The sequence below is a fragment of the Mesoplodon densirostris genome, chromosome 8 (genome assembly GCF_025265405.1).
Source record: "Mesoplodon densirostris isolate mMesDen1 chromosome 8, mMesDen1 primary haplotype, whole genome shotgun sequence".
Classification (NCBI taxonomy): Eukaryota; Metazoa; Chordata; class Mammalia; order Artiodactyla; family Ziphiidae; genus Mesoplodon; species Mesoplodon densirostris.
The window spans coordinates 115,136,914-115,158,928 of NC_082668.1; the positions used below are offsets into that span (position 1 = coordinate 115,136,914).

General features: G+C 42.4%; 1 long non-coding RNA gene across 3 annotated transcripts in view; it reads right to left on the bottom strand.

Annotated features, from left to right (window-relative positions):
- Positions 1-7,327: 7,327 nt before the first annotated feature.
- Positions 7,328-22,015, bottom strand: part of LOC132494999 (uncharacterized) — a 123,375-nt gene continuing 108,687 nt past the window's right edge. For 2 of the 3 annotated variants that reach the window (XR_009533191.1, XR_009533189.1), the window contains exons 4-11: positions 21,491-21,668; positions 20,675-20,794; positions 18,908-19,131; positions 16,812-16,960; positions 16,471-16,577; positions 15,491-15,530; positions 9,918-10,062; positions 7,328-9,774 (exon numbers count right to left, since the gene is read on the bottom strand). This is a non-coding gene — a long non-coding RNA (uncharacterized LOC132494999). The remainder of the gene's footprint in view (positions 9,775-9,917; positions 10,063-15,490; positions 15,531-16,470; positions 16,578-16,811; positions 16,961-18,907; positions 19,132-20,674; positions 20,795-21,490; positions 21,669-22,015) is intronic. The other variant, XR_009533190.1, reaches the window with a different exon arrangement.

Sequence of the window (22,015 nt, forward strand, 5' to 3'; positions counted from 1 at the left end):
ATAAATAAGGAAACACAAGCTTTGAATGATACATTAAACAAGATGGACTTAATTGATATTTATAGGACATTCCATCCAAAAAGAACAGAATACACATTTTTCTCAAGTGCTCATGGAACATTCTCCAGGATAGATCATATCTTGGGTCACAAATCAAGCCTTGGTAAATTTAAGAAAATTGAAATTGTATCAAGTATCTTTTCCGACCACAATGCTATGAGACTAGATATCAATTACAGGAAAAGATCTGTAAAAAATACAAACACATGGAGGCTAAGCAATACACTACTCAATAACGAAGTGATCACTGAAGAAATCAAAGAGGAAATTAAAAAATACCTAGAAACAAATGACAATGGAGACATGACGACCTAAAACCTATGGGACGCAGCAAAAGCAGTTCTAACGGGGAAGTTTATAGCAATAAAATCCCACCTTAAGAAACAGGAAACATCTCGAGTAAACAACCTGACCCTGCACCTAAAGCAATTAGAGAAAGAAGAACAAAAAACCCCCAAAGCTAGCAGAAGGAAAGAAATCATAAAGATCAGATCAGAAATAAATGAAAAAGAAATGAAGGAAACAATAGCAACGATCAATAAAACTAAAAGCTGGTTCTTTGAGAAGATAAACAAAATTGATAAACCATTAGCCAGACTCATCAAGAAAAAAAGGGAGAAGACTCAAATCAATAGAATTAGAAATGAAAAAGGAGAAGTAACAACTGACACGGCAGAAATACAAAAGATCATGAGAGATTACTATAAGCAACTCTATGCCAATAAAATGGACAATCTGGAAGAAATGGACAAATTCTTAGAAATGCACAACCTGCCAAGACTGAATCAGGAAGAAATAGAAAATATGAACAGACCAATCACAAGCACTGAAATTGAAACTGTGATTAAAAATCTTCCAACAAACAAAAGCCCAGGACCAGATGGCTTCACAGGCGAATTCTATCAAACATTTAGAAAAGAGCTAACACCTATCCTTCTCAAACTCTTCCAAATTATAGCAGGAGGAACACTCCCAAACTCATTCTATGAGGCCACCATCACCCTGATAGCAAAACCAGACAAAGATGTCACAAAAAAAGGAAACTACAGGCCAATATCACTGATGAACATAGACGCAAAAATCCTCAACAAAATACTAGCAAACAGAATCCAACAGCACATTAAAAGGATCATACACCAGGATCAAGTGGGGTTTATTCCAGGAATGCAAGCATTCTTCAATATACGTAAATCAATCAATGTGATACACCATATTAACAAATAAAGGGGAAAAACCATATGATCATCTCAATGGATGCAGAAAAAGCTTTCGACAAAATTCAACACCCATTTATGATAAAAACCCTGCAGAAAGTAGGCATAGAGGTAACTTTCCTCAACATAATAAAGGCCATATATGACAAACCCACAGCCAACATCATCCTCAATGGTGAAAAACTGAAACCATTTCCACTAAGATCAGGAACAAGACAAGGCTGCCCACTCTCACCACTCTTATTCAACATAGTTTTGGAAGTTTTAGCCACAGCAATCAGAGAAGAAAAGGAAATGAAAGGAATCCAAATTGGAAAAGAAGTAAAGCTGTCACTGTTTGCAGATGACATGATACTATACATAGAGAATCCTAAAGATGCTACCAGAAAACTACTCGAGCTAATCAATGAATTTGGTAAAGTAGCAGGATACAAAATTAATGCACAGAAATCTCTGGCATTCCTGTACACTAATGATGAAAAATCTGAAAGTGAAATCAAGAAAACACGCCCATTTACCATTGCAACAAAAAGAATAAAATATCTAGGAATAAACCTACCTAAGGAGACAAAAGACCTGTATGCAGAAAATTATAAGACACTGATGAAAGAAATTAAAGATGATACAAATAGATGGAGAGATATACCATGCTCCTGGATTGGAAGAATCAATATTGTGAAAATGACTCTACTACCCAAAGCAATCTACAGATTCAATGCAATCCCTATCAAACTACCACTGGCATTTTTCACCGAACTAGAACAAAAAAATTCAAAATTTGTTTGGAAAAACAAAAGACCCCGAATAGCCAAAGCAATCTTGAGAACGAAAAACGGAGCTGGAGGAATCAGGCTCCCTGACTTCAGACTATACTACAAAGCTACAGTAATTAAGACAGTGTGGTACTGGCACAAAAACAGAAAGATAGATCAATGGAACAGGATAGAAAGCCCAGAAATAAACTCACACACATATGGCCAACTTATCTTTGATAAAGGAGGCATGAATGTACAGTGGAGAAAGGACAGCCTCTTCAATAAGTGGTGCTGGGAAAACTGGACAGGGACATGTAAAAGTATGAGATTAGATCATTCCCTAACACCATACACAAAAATAAGCTCAAAATGGATTAAAAACCTAAATGTAATGCCAGAAACTATCAAACTCTTAGAGGAAAACATAGGCAGAACACTCTATGACATAAATCACAGCAAGATCCTTTTGGACCCACCTCCTAGAGAAATGGAAATAAAAACAAAGATAAACAAATGTGACCTAATGAAACTTAAAAGCTTTTGCACAGCAAAGGAAACCATAAACAAGACCAAAAGACAACCCTTAGAATGGGAGAAAATATTTGCAAATGAAGCAACTGACAAAGGATTAATCTCCAAAATTTAGTAGCAGCTCATGCAGCTCAATAGCAAAAAAACAAACAACCCAATCCAAAAATGGGCAGAAGACTTAAATAAGCATTTCTCCAAAGAAGATATACAGACTGCCAACAAACACATGAAAGAATGCTCAACATCATTAATCATTAGAGAAATGCAAATCAAAACTACAATGAGATATCATCTCACACCACTCAGAATGGCCATCATCAAGAAATCTAGAAACAATAAATGCTGGAGAGGGTGTGGAGAGAAGGGAACACTCTTGCACTGTTGGTGGGAATGTGAATTGGTACAGCCACTATGGAGAACAGTATGGACGTTCCTTAAAAAACTACAAATAGAACTACCATATGACCCAGCAATCCCACTACTAGGCATATACCCTGAGAAAACCATAATTCAAAAAGAGACATGTACCAAAATGTTCATTGCAGCTCTATTCACAATAGCCCGGAGATGGAAACAACCTAAGTGTCCATCATCGGATGAATGGATAAAGAAGATATGGCAAATATATACAATGGAATATTACTCAGCCATAAAAAGAAATGAAACTGAGCTATTTGTAATGAGGTGGATGGACCTAGAGTCTGTCATACAGAGTGAAGTAAATCAGAAAGAGAAAGACAAATACCATATGCTAACACATATATATGGAATTTAAGAAAAAAAAATGTCATGAAGAACCCAGGGGTAAAACAGGAATAAAGACACAGACTTACTTGAGAATGGACTTGAGGATATGGGGTGGGGGAAGGGTAAGCTGTGACAAAGCGAAAGAGAGGCATGGACATATATATATACACTACCAAACGTAAGGTAGATAGCTAGTGGGAAGCAGCCGCAGAGCACAGGGAGATCAGCTCGGTGCTTTGTGACCGCCTGGAGGGGTGGGAGAGGGAGGGTGGGAGGGAGGGAGACGCAAGAGGGAAGGGTTGTGGGAACAGATGTATATGTATGACTGATTCACTTTGTTATAAAGCAGAAACTAATTTAAAAAAATCAATGTCATCACCAATGGATTTTTAATTTTTTTATTTAACATCTTTATTGGAGTATAATTGCTTTACAAGGGTGTGTTAGTTTATGCTGTACAACAAAGTGAATCAGCTATACGTATACATATATCCCCATATCCCCTCCATCTTGCATCTCCCTCCCACCCTCCCTATCCCACCCCTCTAGGTCGTCACAAAGCACCCAGCTGATCTCCCTGTGCTATGCAGCTGCTTCCCACTAGCTATCTATTTTACATTCACCAATGGATTTTTAAACAGTGCCTTCAGAAAGCAAAACAAAGCTCTCAATTCTGTCTACTAGATATTCAATTCAGTTATCTGGCATGGTGCAAACAAGCATTTTGGTGCAAACAAGCATTTTGGTTACTCGCTGAACTTTGAACAGACCACACTCATAGAATGTTGATATATTTCATCAGCTCCCTGATCAATTCTACAAGGTCTTTCGGAACCTATGTGCCCAGAGGCGTGTTGAATTCTGAGAAGTACACGGACTCAATGACATAGCTTTAGGAGTCTTATTGACAAAATCACAGCTTGTGGCAAGTAAAATAAGGACTTGGAAATTTCCGCTGAATTAGGCCACCAGCAAATAATTGTTGACTTCAATTATCTTATTACTTCAATAAGAAGCAAACGTTCCACCTGGGTGAAAATGCTGTGTAGGCAGAAACATAGCGGGCTTGTGTTCCCTTCTCTGCCGGGTGTGCCCCTACTGGTTCACAAGCACAAATCACCTGTGGGTCAACCCTGAACTTTACATCTACTAATTGTTGGATATGAAATGCTAAGTTCACTAAACAGCTTGGCTATATATAACATTTTTGCAAAAACCTATTCCTATGAGCTTGTTATAATGATGTGCATTATAAAATCGAAATTTCTAAAATGTGTATGCATGTATGCACACACACACATGCACACACACACACACAATGAGTTATTAAAGGAATTAGGAAGTAAGATCCAAAGTGAGTGGTTAAAACATTAGGGAGGTAAGATCTGTGAAGGGTCAGAGACTAGGGAAGGCTTGAACTGAGGCTTGAAGGATGGGTGCGTTTGGAACAACAGCATTTGATATACATTACTATGCTGGTAGGAACATTGCTGGACCATTCTCCTTACTTTCTCAATATGCTTATCTATTTAGTTACCAGTTGATAAACAGCAAACTAGGCCCTTATTTTAGAGTAAAGCAATTCCTTATTCCTGAGGGGAGAAAAACTATGTAATATGTACATGTCACACCCTATTAAGTGACCTTGGACAACACTCAGAACTCATTTGTGCATCCATTTCTTAGTCTATGACATGCAGGACTAGGATTCGATAATGGCTGCATTCCCTAACGACTTGGTAATTCTCCGATGACTATATGCTATGATCTTCTATCCATCTATTTCCTTCAAAGTTGCCCCACACAGAAAACTGTCCCATTACAATCGGCATGCCATTCATCCTTCTTTTGGCCAAATGAAGAGAGAATAAAAGCAAGCATCACATTTAAACAAAAGAGTTATCAGTCATTCTTGTATATCACAGCTGCTTGAGAAGCCATAGGGCAAGGCATTTATATGGAAGATAAGCTCATTGTGTTGGACAAATTAATGCTGGATTGTGAATTAAATGCCATGTCTTCAGACAGCTAATTAGCTTTGTGCTGCTCAATTAAGTTTTGAAAGGACATGTTGGGTTTCTTGATGGAATACAGAATATACTTCAACGCTATTGCTGCTCTGGATAATTTCAATTTCAAACCCAGTGAAAATGAGCAAGAAAGAATCAAGAGCTTTGTAAACCCCCAAACAATTCAGTTTTCCCAAAGAGCTTACATTTCAAACCATAAATAGCAAAATAACACATTTTAGTTTTAACCACATCTGGAAATCTCAACAAGCTAACAAACATAAAATAAACTGAACTTTATTTTTCATGGCATTGAGCAGAACGTATTTTTCATTTAGATGGAGAACAAATATTTTGAAAGTAAGAATGAACACTAAATTAAAATGCCTTCTCCGGTATACTTTTATTCTGCAAGATGGAATCACAAACATCCCTTCTTCCCTATACTGAGAAGGAAGGTGTTGCTACTGCAAATGCTTAGGCTTTGGAATAAGAGAATGTTAAACAGAGCTTGTTTCAGATTTTAACTCTGCTACTGACCCTGGGAAAATTCCTTAACCTCTTTGTCTGAATTTTCTCACCTACAAAATTGGGTTATAATTCTTATCTCATAGGATTATTATGAAGACTCCAATAGTCCAAGCACTGTGTCAGCCTCAGTTAAGCCCAATATCCCTTAGTTTCTTTTCCCTGTCCATACTGGTTCTGAATGGACTTAAATCCATACGTAGATTTTCTTTTAACTACCAGGAACCTCGGTGATTAGGAATATGCCTGCCGCTGCAGATATATTGCCACCAGTTGTGGTGCTATAGAAAAAAAAAGTTTCAAATATAATTCTGCTTCTCCTACAAATAAAGTAATTAAACACAAAATCAATCCCACTAACTGCTTCCTTAAGCCTGGGGTTGTCCCCGCTTCTCTCGTAGAGCAATCTGTCACTAGGATGAAAATGGAGCTCCCAGGTAACTCAACAGTGCTCTGAAAGCAGGATCTACTCGTCTTCTTGTCTTATCAGGTGACAAAGCCAGCAAGGGAGAAAGGCACAAGACCAAGACAAATCCAGACCTAGAACACAGGTGCACGGATGTGTGAAGGGTTAAGACACATACATACAATCTCCACAGAAGCACCACTGCAACCGCCAAGAGGTGCAAGATCCCAGCCTTGCAACCCCGAACTGAAAAATGTGCTCTCCTGGGCTTCCTTAAATGCCCAGTTTCCTCCCTAAACGTGAGCCCACAAAGCGTAACTTCCCAAATTTTCTTATCTTTAGACCATCCACTTCTGAGAGCTGAGAAGTGAACGTTTGCCTAGTTCCACAACAAAACACATACTGTTTTCTTGTTTCTTTTTACCCTAACTTGGGAGGCTGTAACCCTTCCCAAGGCTGTAAAACTCTGCTAACTGCCAGAAAGCAGGGCAGTTTCCCTTTCAGACAGCCTCCAGCTAGCAATGAGTAATGACTCTTTGGCTTCACTTGGGCAATCTTTCACTTCAGGGCTCTTTGACAGCTGATGTACTACTGGGTTTGCTAGATTATTATACTTTCTAAACAATCACATTACTGGAACACTAATCATTTCCCCAGTGAAAAATTCCTCCTAGCATTTCCCAGGCAAATGAACCCATCCCCCCAATGCAGGTGAGAAATAACTTTTGAAGCATTTGAAGGGCCCACCTCTGGAGAGTGGGTTCCTGATAAGATTTTTTTGGATGTCAACCAACCCCATATCCAGCACACTGTTTATACCAAACGACCTTAAAGTATGTGACAAATAATATAACAGCATTGTCAAGATTTTCTAATTGTGTTCTAATTTTGTGACATCAATTTTTCTAACTTATCTGATGCATAGAAATGTGGCCTGGCAAATAGGAGACTGCATCTACATGCATACAGACCAGTTTGACTAGAAACAATGAATTAATTTAAAAAGAAAAAAATAACACAGGCCAAGTGAATCTACTAGTTTTATTTTAACTTGAGTAAAAAGCACTAGAGTGGTACATCCAGACAACGGAATATTATTCAGCACTAAAAAGAAATGAGCAATGAAACCATGAAGACACAGAAGAGCTAAACGCGTATTACTAAGCGAAGAAGACCATCTGAAAAGGCTGCATACTGTCTGATTCCAATTATAAGACATTCTAGAAAAGGCAAAACTACAGAGATAACAAAAAAATCAGTGGTTGTTGGCAGGTGGAGGATAAATAGACAGAGCACAGGGGATTTTGATGGCAGTGAAAACACTCTGCATGATCTAATGATGGATACACGTCATTACACATTTGTCCAAACCTATACAATGTAAAACATCGAGTCAACCCTAAGATAAACTTATGGATTTATGGGTAATTTGATGTGTCAAAGTAGGTTCATCCTTGGTAAAAAAGAAAGGGAAAGAAAAGAAATGTACTTTTTTTTTTTTTTTTTTTTTTGCAGTACGCAGGCCTCTCACTGCTGTGGCCTCTCCTGTTGCAGAGCACAGGCTCCAGACGCGCAGGCTCAGTGGCCATGGCTCACGGGCCCAGCCGCTTCACGGCATGTAGGATCCTCCTGGACCAGGGCACGAACCTGCGTCCCCTGCATCGGCAGGCAGACCCTCAACCACTGCGCCACCAGGGAAGCCCGAAATGTACCATTCTATTGAGCGATGTTGATAGAGGTGGCTATGGATACGTGGAGGCTGGGAGTATTTGGGAAATCTCTGTACCTTCTTCTTCACAATTTTATTGTCAACCTAAAACTGCTCTTTTAAAAAAAGAATAGTCTTTAAAAAAAAGGGGGCTAGGGGACTACAGAGCCTACTATGTGCTAGCAGGCCACAGGCTACATGCTGGGGACTCCAAGAGGGAGATGGGGCTCCTGGCCTCAGAGAGCACACGGACTAGTGTTCATGCAATCACAATGCCCCGATCAATGTAAGAGTCACTTTTGTAATGTTACTAACAAGTGGTGATCCATCTGTGATTGAATATATTGTAGGGACTGGAACCCTCTCTAGCACCCATTTCCTCTGGGACAAGCTAATGGACCAGTTAGTTTTTTTAAATTTATTATCTGTACGGATATAAAATATTACCTTTCCTGGAGAATGTATTTGCATTTTTATAATAGAGTCTTGTCTTTAGACTAAGGCATCATAGTTGGAATTTCAGACATAGTGGCAGACCAATCAGAGAACTATTTTTCTTACTGGAGTGGAAAAGAGACCTCTCTGTGCCCTTCCAATCAGACACCATGATTTGTTGCCTTTCTCAGATAAAGGATTAGCCCTGCTTCCAAAGGATGAGTAATTGTGAAGAATAAAACACTTTTCTTACAAGAAGTCACAAAAATAGCCATCCTGCCCTCACATCATTTCCCTTCCTTCATTCCACTATAATTCATGAAAATAATTTAAAACTTTGGACTTCAGTGACTACTGCAAAATCCGGTCTGCAATTAGTTTTGTATGTTTAAGATTTCCTTCAACAGAGCAAATCATAACTCTTTGGAAGCAAAGTTGAGCCTTGAAAAAGATAGGAACCTGCAAGCTTCCATTTCTAGGGATATTTAGTTATAAGAGAAAAGGACGTTGGTATGATTTCCTAGGTGGAAAACTTCCTCAAACAAATCTTGGAGAAACTCGTAGAGGAAGCTGCCATTGAATTCCAGTTCTCAACAGTTACGATCAACTGTTATTAATACCAGGTGCCAGAGAGTGTGCTGGGTGCTTTCTTATGAATTAGGCCATCATTGTTGGGGAGCTGACTCTGTGCCATCAGAGGTGCGACAGTGTTGAGACTGAAGTGTGAAACTATTATGAAGCTGCGGTCCATGGAATAACCATTTGTTGTCGTTGTTGTTGTTGTTGCTATAGCTTAAAAACTAAAATTTATTTCAGGTTTAAGAAGAGGAAATAACATGGAGATACATTTGAGGCCTGGCTCTGCACTCAAAAATGGATAATAGGCTCATTCTGGTTCTTGCAGCCCAGATGAAGGTGGAGGTTCCTTCTGCAGGTAGACACCATAATGCTTTGCTTGCCTTTGACTCACCTTCTTTTTTTTTAAATTTTATTTATTTTTGGCTGTGTTGGGTCTTCATTGCTGCACGCAGGCTTTCTCTAGTTGTGGCTCGTGGGCTCTCGAGCGCAGGCTCAGTAGTCGTGGCACATGGGCTTAGTTGCTCTGCAGCCTGTGGGCTCTTCCCGGTCCAGGGCTCGAACCCGTGTCCCCTGCATTGGCAGGGGAATTCTTAACCACTGCGCCACCAGAGAAGTCCTGACTCACCTTTTTCATTGCTGTGCTATAATATTCATATGTTGAATATCACAACTCAGAAGGTTTGGGAAGGTTTATTCGAAGGCAGTGTGTGCTCTCCCTCAACGTTCTCTCCTGATGACTGATGATATGGGAGATGATGAAAGAGCCTCAGACTTGGAGTCTTTAATATATGAGTAGTAATCCCTTCAAAAAACCACACATAAGTAATAGGTTAAGGACGTCATTTAAAAATTACAAAGGACGTCAAAACCTGTTTACTGAGACTCATTGCAACTGATTTATTCTTGTTATCAGAAATGTAACACCAGATTGCATTTCGAACTCACTTCCTGAACGACTCCTTTGTTTTGTTTTGATGATAGCTCAGTCTTAACGAACATAACATGTGGCGAGAAAACAGCTAAATCTGCTGGCAGTACATGAATTTCACTCTGTATTATCGTATTGGCTTCCACAGTCACATCTGTAATGCTAAAGAAAAAGAAACAGCTTCAGAGACTCAGGACCACCTACTAGCCCCTGAGTAAGCCTAATTGACTCTGGGTATTTTCTTGGCTTGCAGATCAAACTGAGTAACATTGAAATTATTTGCTTTCATAGAAAAAGACTCTTTTCCACCTAGAATTTCAAGCTGTTTTAATATGAGAAATTTAAGAAGCTGCATGTTAGAAATGACTTTGAATGCAGTAGAGAGATTCAAAGTTAGAAAATAGAATTTCTGTTCATCTGGAGGAGAAAAGTCAGACAGGTGAGTTACCTTATAAACTTACTCAATATTCCTGTCAGGAACACACCTTTGAGAAGATTTCTTTGGTCCAGTCTTAGAGTGGGATTTCATTATTTCTCACTATTTGCTTTTGTTGATTGATTCAACATATATTAATGAGCCCCTACTATGTATCAGGTTCTGGGAACACCTCCATAATCCAAACTAGATGAGGTCCCTCCCTTCAGAGAACTAGTATATCAGCAGGGGAAAGAATCATAACCAAACACCACAGTCCAGCATGTAAAACTGCTACAAAGGTGATGTAGGACAGACCCACTATTGGGGGTCTACACAAAGAGATCTCTCTAAGCAAAGAGATCAAGGAAGGACTCTGGCATTAAGTGATCATCAACTCTGGAAATGTGGACATTCACCCTGTAGAAGGAACCTGCAGAAGGAACTTCAGCTGAAAGCTCCTGTCTCTGCAAGGAGAATGATGACCATACAGGACAAAAAGAGAACCAGTATGTGGCTAAAACAGAAACTTGGGGAAACAGCGCGACACACGGTGAGGTGAAGAGAGAGTAGGAACCAGACCACGCAGGCTTTGCTGGTCCACTTAAGAGTTTAGTCTTCATCTTAGGAGCAGTGGGAAGCCGTGAAGGGTAATAGGCAGGGAAGTGTCATGAACAGCCTTGAGTCTTTAGAGATGGGTGCAAGGAGAAGAACAGATTAGAAGGGGACCAGAGTGTCTGTTAGTGGTTCAGCTAAGAGGCTCATAGTCCAGGCAGTAGATAATGGTAGCTTACAGCAGAGGGTAGCAGTGGGAGGGGATGGATAGTTTTGAGAGAATATCTCATATCCACTTCCATTGCCCAAACCGTGTCCCCCATCCCCTCATTCTATTGGGGTGGCCAAAAATTTCGTTCGGGTTTTTCTGTAACATCTTAGGGATGTTTTGGAGAAATGTAGCTTCATTTCTCTCTACATTGATTTTCTTGCCCACTTAATGCTCCCCTCTGCAGTACCAGCTTTTAGCGCTATGCTTTATAATAAGGGCTCAATGTGTATTTGTGTTATGAATAAGTAGTTCCCACTTTCATTATGCTCTTCCCTGAACCATAAATTTCTTCCAATTCAATCTGTCCTAGAGTAAAGCACGGAGGTGGACAAACAGAGAGGTCACAGTACTGGCCCAGGGGCCCCAGGAGCACAGCTGGAGACTCCTGGGGGGTACGTGTCCCTCACCCTAACCCCAAGCTTCAACCTTAAATCCAGAGCCAGTATGGGAATGAGCAGTCAGGAGAAGGGGAAGGCATGGGCGATGGGTTTCAAGTCCCTGAGCTGAGTTTTCTCTATAACACCTGCCACCAAGCCACTAACATCCATCTCTTAAACCACCTTTGGTGTGACTTCCATAAGTTATTAGCACATTTTCTTGATTCTAAGATGGACTTGTAACATTCTAGTAATCCACTTCCCAGACTATATAATGCCTTTGATATTATTAGATAACTCATAGCCTAGTAATGAGAATATAAATATAAAACATTTTTAAAGGTTTTTTATCTGCACTACCTCTTTAACACTTGCGATAACCCCCAAGAGATAGGCAAGACTGGGACTGATTCCCCAGCAGTGCCTTAAGGATGAAACCGACTCTTTTAGACAACAGTACAATGAGCTGCTGCTGGTCTGACTAGTCAGCAAATTTTCACAGGGCCTCCCTAAGAGCTTTGGTCAAGCCAAGACCAGGGGTCTCAGATGTGGAGTGCACACCATTGCCCTCACAGCCTCTTCCTCTGGAGGATGCTTGGGTTCCCGTGATACTTAAGGAAGTTAATTTTAGCCATTTCACTTAGACAAGGATCTGAAACTGAAAATAACATTCATTGCTTTTTTTTTTTTTTTTTTGCAGTACGCGGGCCTCTCACTGTTGTGGCCTCTCCCGTTGCGGAGCACAGGCTCCGGACACGCAGGCTCAGCGGCCATGGCTCATGGGCCCAGCCGCCCCGCGGCATGTGGGATCCTCCCGGACCGGGGCACAAACCCGTGTCCCCTGCATCAGCAGGAGGACTCTCAACCACTGCGCCACCAGGAAAGCCCACATTCATTGCTTTTGTTAAGCACACCCAGTTTTGATTAATATCCAGAAATGAGTCCCACTGGCCTTTTCCATTTGGGCTACTTATCACAGGGGAGCTGTCCTCTTGCTCTGATTACAGAGGCAAATATGAATGGTAGATGGTATAAAGATGGCTTTGACATTTTTCCAGGCTTTCCCTGACTAATCAAATTGATAATAGAAGCAAAGACCCCTAGAGTTAGAAAGGTCCTTAGCAGACACTGGCAATGAGTAGGCACTCCATAAATTTTGGTGGCTTGAATGAAGGAAACAGTACCATTACTAGCCAACAATAGCGCCAACTAGAGTCCAAAAATGTTCTCAAACAAAAATGCTGAACTGTTGAATGCAATGTGATACGCAAGTGAAAGGACTGAGCTATTAGCAACCAAGGATTTTCATGCTGTGCATTTAAAATATGCTCAATACAGGAAAAATACAAGTTTTAGAATCGGTTGAATGCCACTTGTGATGACAGCACAAATCTGTCTTCATTTAGCTTCATAGCAGGAGGTTACAAGAACACGATTTGAAAGGGTGTCATATTCTTTTATTGAATATTCAATAAAAGTATAATAAAAGTGAAATGCTGGAGTTCCTAGGAAACATTGTACGCTTTTGTTATGCATTCCGCCTTATAGTAAAATCTCCTAAAAGAGTGTCTTCAGTTCTAATCTCTCCAATGATGCTCAGTGCTATGTGATACAGACCCCCTGGTCATTCTGGAAAATCTGCACTTTTTCTTTGTGATATGAGAAATTCCAGATATTTCATAAAACCTCAGTCTTCCAGAAACAGGGGAAACAGGCAATACATGAGCTCTTGAGATGAGCCAAAGGCTTTGGTCCTAGAAAGGAGAGAAGGAAGTGTACACCCAGAAGTGGGCACCCAGGAGTGATAAATACATGAATACATAGAACAAAATAGGATTGATGAGTAAGTTATCTCAGTGCTTCCGAGATCTCTCTCCCTCATCTCCCAGCCTAGTAGAGGGCAGGGTCGGGTGGGGGTCAGTGGAGAGAGTCTTCTGATCTCTCTTGCTTCTCTACAATTCTCTAAAATCACTTCTCCTTTCTTTCTACCTCCTCAGCAAACCCTATCGGTTCTCCTGGGCAATTCAGCTTTTGAAAAACCAAAGAAAGAAGGACTAACAGGCCACTTCTACCTCCTACCCCACCACGGAGCTCTCCTGAATCAAGGATGTGCTGAGCCAGTTACCTGCTGGAAGGGGAGGACAAAGAGGAAGACGCGCACCAATGAATAGCTCCGTCCATAGCAGAGAGCCACACACATAAGGACGTGGAATTAGAGCTCGGCATGTCTCTTGCGTGCAGAGCCTTGGTTATGACATTGGTGGGAGGTTATTAGCAGTGAAGATGTTCTCCTTATTTCCGAAGTCCTGCTCAATCCAGAGCGGCCGCTAGACTATCAGGTGAGCATATGGGCTCCTAACCCTCCCTGTTTTCTCAGGGCTTCTGTCGGAGTGAATCCGACAGCCTGGCGGTCCCGGCAGCATGATTAGGACAGAAGCTCTCACCCCGTCTTCAGATGCTAATCCATCCAATTTGTTCACCTCCACTGCCCCTGCCACTCCTCCTCAGGAAGCAGAAAAGAAGCCCCCTTGTGAGTCTCGGGCATGACGGATTCTTCAGTAACTGACAGTGACAGGAACAAGGATACCAGCTGGGCGTAAACAAGGAAGAAGCCACCGGAGCCTCATCCCAGCCCCACCACGGTCTCCTTTGGAGAACCACGTGAGCAAATCCACAATCTCACCTTGATTTGTAAGAGAAAATGTCAGTCGTGGGGGGAGGATGCTGTTGAAATCCATCTGCTTTTTCTTCTCAAACTGCCAACTGATTTAATCATCTTCCTTAATAAGCTGCATGGAGCTGACCTTTAGAAAACCTCCTGCAGGCAGGAATATTGAAAAGCAAAATGCTTTCCAAACACCAAAGGGCTAAATGTTATTTATTCATGTTATTCTCTGCTCTATGGAACTTGCTACGATCCCAGGTCAAGTGTCGCGGCCATGGATGCATCTCTGTGAGACCATTCACGAACAGCCTGCTGTATATACCCTGCTCTCTAGCTGGCGTTTCTGCAAACCCTAGCTCATGAAACCTCCCAGGTAGGAATTGTTATCCCTACCTTAGAGGGGAGTCATCTGAAGTTCAGAGAGGTTAAGCAGCTTTCCCAGGGTCACACAGCTTGTGAGACTCCACTAGGCAGGAGTTGTGCCTGCCTGTAATTCTTACAGTGTCTAATCTAATGCAACCAGGAGACCCTTGATGAGATTGTAACACAGGCTATTTCCTTGTCCCCTTCTTACCTTTGCGGATCCTCCACCCTCATCAAACTTTGGAAGCCGTCTCCTCGTGGAGATCAGAACACGCCCAGCTCAGACAACCTAACATACCTCTGGCCAAAGCTTTGATTTACCAGTTTGAAGTGAGGAGGTCTGACCTTAGGGCCTATGTCCCTACTTCACTTGGGTCCCTTTCAGGTGCTGGTTCCCTTGTGTCCTCATTTTACCCCCCGCCCCCCATTAAAATATGAAAGTGCTTCATGGTCAACTTATCATAATACACATATCTGGAAGTTAGCCATGAAAGGGCTTTGGAGATTTTCTAAGCCAACACTTTCATCTTTTGACAGATGAGAAAAATAAGACAGAGAGAGAGATGGCGGCTTGGCTGATGCCACCAGAGGGAGCCCATTGTCCCAACCCCAGCCCGTGGCTCTGAGCTCACACCACAGCGCTCTTCGTGTGTGTGAAAGCCACTAGCTCAGCTCTCTGAGGACACCCACATGCTCCCCCTTATCTTTAAGCTTGGGAGAAGGCATACGACTTTGTTCATCTCAAAGGGAATTTCTGACATCAGCCGTCCAAAGGGAGAAGTTGTTTACCTCTAAAACCACACTACTATGAATCTTGTCTTATTATTGCTGCGTCAGTATGGGGCATCTCGGGAGAGGCGGTACGGGCGAGGCAAGCAAGAGTGCGATCGACGCATATACACCATTGATACCATGTATAAAATAGATGCCTCATGAGAACCTACCGTATAGCACAGGGAACTCTGCTCAGTGCTCTGTGGTGACCTAAACGGGAAGGAAATCCAAAAAGAGGGAATCTATGTATACGTATAGCTGATTCACTTTGCTGTACAGCAGAAACTAACACAACATTGTAAAGCAACTATACTCCAATAAAAATTAATTTAAAAAAAGAATAAAGACTAGCCATGGGTCCTTTTCCATACTTCCCCAGGCCTGCACCGCCCTGCCAGGTTCCTGGGGCAGCCCCATTCCTACAGTGTCGAGGGGGAAGATTTTATGTCCCCATGTCAGCCCAGCAGCGGTAGCACATGACCCCACTACCAGGTAGTGGAGCCAACCTCGCCCCTGATCCCAACCATCTATCTGCCTAAAAACTCCCACAGGCATGCAGACAGAGCCTTTTGCCTTAACCTCTCAGCCCCACACCTCTATCCTTAGCAGGAGGTGGAAGATGCAGGAAGCTGGCTACACTGCTCAGGAAGGGAGAAGCAGGGGTCAGAGCGGGGCAGCTTAGAGCAGCAGGGAGTCAGAGTCCCAGGCGAGGGAGAACAGGAGTCTCGGGAAACTGCACCATGGAAACCCTGGGGGTTTTACTTTCAACGTGTGTGAGTGTGAGTGTGTGCATGTGCACGTGCATGCATATGTGTGCGACAGAGCCTCTGATAGTTTATGTGCACATGTGTCTGTGCTGATGTCTGTGTGTGAGGGATTGTGCGTGTGTCCTTGTGTGTGTGTGGATATGTGTGGTTAGGGTGAGAGGAGGTGGCGTACGGCAAAGCTGTCAACTCTAACGCCATTATAGGTAGAACAGCATTAACAATAATGAGAAACGAAATCCCTCTGAAAGCGATGTGAACGTGTGAAGCAATGGGGTGCCAGTGGGGAAGGTAGACTCCTGATTTGGAGCCAATCAGCTCACACTCCGATAAAATGCAGACTATTATGTTGAGGACCCCTTAGGGTCATTGTGATGAATACTGACAGGGTCTGGCACACAGCGAGGGCTCAGCGATGCTGGTCTTGAGCGTGCTGGTGGGAATCGGCGAGCAAGAAGGATCATGGAAAGAAGAGAACCCTTTCCCTTGAGACCTGAAGAAGGAAGAACTCTACTCATTAATAATGTTCAAAATTCTTTAGAATATGAAAAAGAATGTATATATATATATGTATAACTGAGTCACTTTGCTGTACAGCAGATATGAACACAACACTGTAAATCAACTATACTTCAATAAAAATAAATAAATAAAGGCACAAGTCAAAATGTTCAAAATTCTTATACTGTGTGTCTCTTAACATGTCAGAACTGTAAACTCAACTAACCCTCAGGAGCAAACTGCAATCGATTCCTTCTTCTAAAGGTTTTAAACTTGTAGCAGCTGTTGGTAGTGGTCTTCGATGTCCTGGCGAGCCTGTCCAGTGCAGAATGTATGAAACCCTGGGAACTTGGAGGCAGCCAGCAAGAGAAAACCCTTTGGAGAGAAATGAAACTCTTAACAATTCCTGCTAACCGTGCTATGAAAGGTAGAACACTGTTTCAATTACCAAATGTCAGCTCTAATCCCCACTTATGAGCATTGGAAATAAAATGATGCAATAATCACACAATCTGCAGAAAAACTGACAAATACATTCCCAGTACAAATGATTTATTGAGCCAGTGCAGCTACAGCCTGGCTTCACTCCTTAATGGAAGCTGTAAAAACGGTGCCCTGTGCTTCAATAACCACAGTGATTTCTTACAAACCACTGATTAAAGAAGAGATGAGGCAAGCATTTTGGAAACTCCAAAATATCTCTGATAGTTGGAGATCTCTCCAAAATGATTCTCTATCTGTTCAGGTGGCCTATTAAAGAATCGTATAATGGTATGTCAGAAAGGACCTCTCACAACTGAGGCCATTGCAGAGATGAGAAGAGGTTATGTGTTAGGCAGAGGGCATGCAGTGGTAGAGCTGGGATGAAACCCAGAGGCCCTAATTTCCAGTCTTTTCCACAATCCCCCAGAGCCTCACCTATTAACAGGATATAAACAAATGTGGGCCATTAACGTCTATTACCTCCCCCTTGAAAGCTAATCCAGTCAATATGTTAGTGTCACCAACAAGGTAATCATGTGGTAGCGGTTACTCTTGATCAGAAAATTAATAGGTTGGGTAATAAAGAAAGAATGTGCAAACCATTCAACTCTTGGGCATAATATGGATAGAAAAGTCTAGGTGAGAATCCGAGGGTCTGAGTGATGGCCTTTACTCAGGAGGGTGCTTGTGGTAGAAACTTATGGTCCTTCTCTAGAGCCTGGGGTCATTCAAGTTCTTTTATACCCTAAATAGTAAGAGGGAAATTGCCTAGAGGTGCAGAAAATTGTAAAATTAAGGCTTCCAGAAAAGGAGATTGAGGAAGCAGGAAACAGTAGAAATAGAAAAGCAACCTAGAAAAGAAGACTTAGAATAAAAGATAATAAGTATATTCTTGCCATGAGAGTGTATAGGTTAACGAACCACTTAAACTCATACATCATTATCAGTTTGTAACTTATTTGTGTTAATCCTAAACCATAATTTATGCTACTCTATCTATCATGTAAGGTAAGTAACTGAGGCTCCCTGAAGCAGAGATTATTAAACTATTTTGAATGACAGAGTCTTTGAAAACTCAATGAAATCCATGGATTCACTCCCCAGATAAGTTCACATCTATACATACAAAGTGCCGTATATAATTTCAGAGTATTCAAAGACCCTTTTGAAGGTTTATCGTTGGATCCCAGGATATGGTAACCTGTACTAGACTGAGAAATTTTAACCAGTTATATAAGTATGTACCCCAAACTCCTGAAGTTGTTTCACTCTTTGAGTTTCTCAAAACTCCTGTTCTAAACATACTTCTGGTGAGAAGCTTCATCCACCTGAGATGAATCCTAATGTTTCTGTCCACCCTCCAAACTTTCAATGTGTTGCACTGTATGTATTCTTAAACAATACCAGGATTTTTCATCTCTTTGGACCATCTGCTTCCCAAGCATAGGCATCATCCTTTTACGTGTAAGTCTGTTCATGTACATATGTGTGCATAGGGGCATGCATGTGAATATTTACATGATGCAATATCCAAGGCATAATCTTTTTTATGATCCATTTCTTTATAATTTGAGAATATTAATATCTGTCATATTTATCTCAGAGTTGCTAAGAAAATAAAATGACATCACAGATGGGAACATTCTTTTAAGAATTTATAAAGAATCATAAAAATGTATGGCATTGTCATTATCAGTGTCATCATACTGTCGTTACATGCAAAACTTAAATGCAGTTTGCAAGCCCCAGTATCATTCAGGAAGTTAGTTTAAAATGTCTGTCCACCTGTAAAATAAAGATGCTATAACTTTCCAGTTATATTAGTCATATTGGCAATACCCTCTGCTCCAGAAGAAGGAACCGGTCACAGCCTGGGTCCATTTTATGAGCCAATGAACAATTCTGTACCCCACAGGGCTGACATTTAGTGGGTTCGTGGTGGCATCGCTGTACGAGGTGTTAGCCCCCAACATCTGTTCTGACCAGTTGGTGCCCTAGTCAGTTACTAAATATTTTTAATATTCCTCCTGGCACCAGCTATGTATGAAACACCATGCTGGGAGCTGCAGGAAAAACAAAACAAAACACATATAAGAAAGACATGGCCCATACTCCCCAAAAGGCAAGAACCCGATTGTGGGGCTCAGTCTATTAATAATACAAGGTACTTAGCATTTACTTCCACGTATTAAGGATTTCAGTAAATCAGAAGAGGCAGTCACTTCTAGAAGAACTGGTGGGCAAGATTCCAAGGATAAGGCTGGATTTACAGTGGTCCCACGGAAGACCAACCCAATGCTGATGGTCACCTGTCAGCTCCACGAAAATGCACGTGTGGACAGAGAAAGAAAGCAGCCTGCCAGCATTACAAAGCGACAGGAAAAGTGAGAGTCTTTGCATTTTATTTTACAGATGGCTTCTTCTTCTTCCCCCTACCTCCAGGCAGAGATTTAATTACTTTAGAAGGGTAATTTGAAAAGTTCTTTAAGACCTCCAGCCATCAGGTGCCACAGGAAAGATAAGTGCTACGCCTAACTGTATCTATTTTGGCACTGTGGGTAATGCACCATTAGATTAGATGGATGAGGCGCTAATTTCACGGTACCAATTTCTGTTCTATGAATTCTTAAATCTGCTAAGCACCTCCGCATTTGCCTCCCCACTGTTAAAATTTAATATGTACAACCCGATTTGGAGTTTAATTGTTTCTTGAGTGAGCTACAATCCAATATTTGTAAAATGCATCCATTTAAATGAAACCCCAGCAAGATTCTGCCTCCTCCTGCAGCCCCATGGGTGCCGGCTTCGGTTCCGCTCCTGTGGAGCCCTCGCTGCTTCACGACACCGATTCCATCCGCAGGGAGAAGGCCACAGCCGCCTGGGGACCGCCCTGCCCATGGCATTGCGTTCCCACCAGCCCTCGCCTCCCAGCTCTCTACCTTGGTTGAAGGAACTACATGTGACAGGAAAAATGAGTATTAGTGTGAAGAGCCTATCCCCCTGCCACCCACAGAGGAGAACCTGCCTTTGCTTTCCTGGATCATGAAGCAAGAGCCTAGCTGGATTTTCACCAAATTGAACAGAAACAGGAAAGAGAGTGAAACAGACAAGGAAGCAAAGAAGTCCCTGTGACCTGAAAGAGTCATTAGAGTGGAAGCAGAAGTGGGGAGGTCGATCTTTGTACGGGAGTCAAAGAGATGTAAGGAGGGCTTCCCGGGTGGCACAGTGGTTGAGAGTCCGCCTGCTGATGCAGGGGACACGGGTTCGTGTCCCGGTCCAGGAGGACCCCATATGCCATGGAGCGGCTGGGCCCATGAGCCACAACTACTGAGCCTGCGCGTCCGGAGCCTGTGCTCCGCCACGGGAGAGGCCACAACAGTGAGAGGCCCGCATACCGCAAAAAAAAAAAAGAGATGTAAGGAAAAGCAATGGGGCTTTGAAAATGTGGCTCCCTCTTGGTGTTTTCTCAAGACTGAAGTCAAGATTTAAATTGCTTTTCAAGTATTATTAGATGCTGGACTGGAATTTCTCTGAATGAGATGCTGCAAAGAGGGTGGGCCTCAGACTGGTTTACAAAGCAGGCTCTTGGGGAAACTGAAGACTCACGATTCATTTCCATCCCACGTCTGAGGGGCAGAGCCGTATCAGGGCCTCACCGTCCTCTTCACCTGCAGGACCAGGCTGGCCAGGGCGCGGCCCAATCTGACGCACTTGCAGAAGGCCAGTCTGTATGTTTACACAAACCCATCGTCAGGCTGGAACTCAGGAGCCTCTCGAATCATCCCCTTCCTTGACGTGGCTTCCCCGACACAACCCTTTCTTCTCACCACCTATCCCTAGCCATTCCTAATAAGTTGAAATCTTTACATTTGTCCCAAGATATCCCTTCTGGAAACCTGTCCTGCACATTCGTCATCTTCCCTAAGGCCGGCCCCCTCCATGAGGCCTGCCCAGGTCACTTCAGAGGCTCAATCATGTTTACTCTTTCTAAAAGCTGGACTTCTGTAGCTATTAATGTATTGGAAAAGCATTGCATGTGAGAGGTAGTAAGGAAAACAGGTAGGGAGATGTAAAAGGTAAGGGTGTTTCTGTTGGGAGTTCCAAAATACTATCAATAAAACTGAGCAATTAACTGAATGGGATACTCGGATGGACCCCCTTACTCCTGGTTACCTGTGGCAGAAAAACGGCCCCTCAAAGATGTGTGGGACCTAATCCCTGGAACCTGTGAATGTGTTACTTTATATGGCAAAGGGGAATGAAGGTTGCAGATGGAATTGAGGTTGCTACTCAACTGACGTTGACATGGGGAGATGGATCTGGATTATCCAGGTAGGCCCAACATAGTCACTTTGGTCTTTGGAAGCGGAAGAGGGAGGGAGAAGAGAGACCCAGTGAGATGGCAGCATGAGAAGGACTTACCGCTGCAGGATTTGAAGATGGAGAAGGAGAGCCATGAACCAAGGAACGTGGGCAGCCTCTAGAAGCCGGAAAAGGCAAGGAAACAGATTCTTCCCTAGAGCCTCCAGAAGGAATGCAGCCCCGCAGGCACCTTGATTTTAGCCCATTGAGACCCACGAAGGACTTCTGATCCCTGGAACTGTAAGACAGTAAATTTGTGTGGCTTTAAGCCACTAAATTTGTGGTAATTTCCTACAGCAGCAATAGGAAACGAATACAGCACCCTAGACCCCACTGTCCTGCCTTCCCAAAACCCCAGCCCCAAACCATGAGCCTTGCCATCAGCAACTTGGAACTAGAGGAAATCCTCGCTCACGTTTTCGCAGAAAACTCTGTGGTCCAAACAGGGCCAGCAGAGCACGGTAAGGTCAATATGGGGTCAATAATCCATCACCCTTGGGGTGTTCAAGGCTCTGCTGACAAGCCTGGGAACCTATCTGTCGCTGTTTTTGTGAGGAAAAGAAACTCTAGTGCCAAACATCCAAC